Source organism: Pristiophorus japonicus, chromosome 17, assembly GCF_044704955.1.
Source record: "Pristiophorus japonicus isolate sPriJap1 chromosome 17, sPriJap1.hap1, whole genome shotgun sequence".
NCBI lineage: Eukaryota > Metazoa > Chordata > Chondrichthyes > Pristiophoridae > Pristiophorus > Pristiophorus japonicus.
Genome location: NC_091993.1, coordinates 105,113,763 through 105,115,286, shown reverse-complemented (window position 1 = coordinate 105,115,286; position 1,524 = coordinate 105,113,763). Strand labels below are relative to the sequence as shown.

Here is a 1,524-nt window from a genome sequence, read left to right as displayed (position 1 = left end):
CATCTCTGGCATTTTATAATTACGTCTCTATACGTGTACTTTTTTATTAAACAAGTCATTGCTCTCCAATATTAGAATATAACTTTGTTAATGGATTGGCTAAATAACCTATTTTTATTCCTACATTTTTATGTTAGCCAATCAAAATTAAACAATTACAGCGCAAAACCTCCTTTCTTCTGAGTCTATAAACTTGCATAAGTAAATGAGATAAGGACAGGTGATAACATATAACCAAACTGCATCAACTCAGTCGATTATGGCCCCGTATTTCCTCAGGATCTGTCTGGTGGTGATAATAACGGCAGGATGCAACTTTGTGAGGTCATTTCATTATCAATATCACAATTGAGGGTAGCCCAACTCTCATACACAAAGGGAAACATGCACTCAGGAGGGGAGGAGACTTGTTGGAATCATAGAATCATAGAATCATAGAATGGTTACAGCACGAAAGGAGGCCATTCGCCCCGTCGAGCCCATGCCCACTCTCTGCAAGAGCACTTCAGCTAGTCCCACTCCCCGCCCTTTCCCTGTAGCCCTGCAATGTTTTTTTCCTTCAGGTATTTATACAATTCCCTTTTGAAAGCGATGATTGAATCTGCTTCCACCGCCCTTTCTGGCAGTGCATTCCAGATCCTAACCACTCGCTGCATAAAATAGTTGTTGCTGCCGGATTTAAAAGCCGGCATCAACATAAAGTGGCAGTGGCTTGCTGGGGAATGTGTTGGCATAGCCTTCTGGGTATGTCCAATATTTTAGAACAATTGCTTCCTCAATGGCATCTACCTTTACTTAAGTTGTCGCTTCTCGGCCTTTTGGCTAAGATCATGCGTAACTGACCTGACAGGGGAGTAACCATGACCCCAGCGTGGTTCTCCCTGGATCAGGAAGGTGATTCTCCTATGCTTTTTGGAAATAGGAGGTGGGTGGGGTGGTTTGACCCATCTACCTCCACGGAGGTGTGTGGGGGGCCTGACCCATCCACCTCCATGGCACGAACCTGGTATTGCAGTACTTCCAGGAACGGTGCAGTGGCTCTTGGCCTTTTGGCTAAGAGCATTGGCGCAGAGTGATCCTTGATGTGTGCAAGGTGACCTCTGGCGTTTGTAATCTGACAAGATGATCTGACAAAGAATTGGAAAGATTGGCAACAAATTTTTAAAAAAATCTACCTTTACTTAAGTTGCTATGGAGGAAAAAAAAGCAAGATTTCCATTTATATAGCGTCTTTCACGACCACCGTACGTCTCAAAGCGCTTTACAGCCAATGAAGTACTTTTAGAGTGTAGTCACTGTTGTAATGTGGGAAATGTGGCAGCCAATTAGTGCACAGCAAGCTCCCACAAACAGCAATGTGATAATGACCAGATAAATTGTTTTGGTTATGTTGGTTGAGGGATAAATATTGACCAGGACACCGGGGATAACGCCCCTGCTCTTCTTCGAAATAGTGCCATGGGATCTTTTACATCCACCTGAGAGGGAAGATGGGGCCTCGGTTTAACATCTCATCCAAAAGAC

General features: G+C 43.8%; 1 pseudogene; it reads left to right on the top strand.

Moving 5' to 3' along the window:
• Positions 1-802: 802 nt before the first annotated feature.
• LOC139228351 (U2 spliceosomal RNA) lies at positions 803-1,040 on the top strand (annotated as a pseudogene).
• The last annotated feature ends 484 nt before the right edge of the window (positions 1,041-1,524 follow it).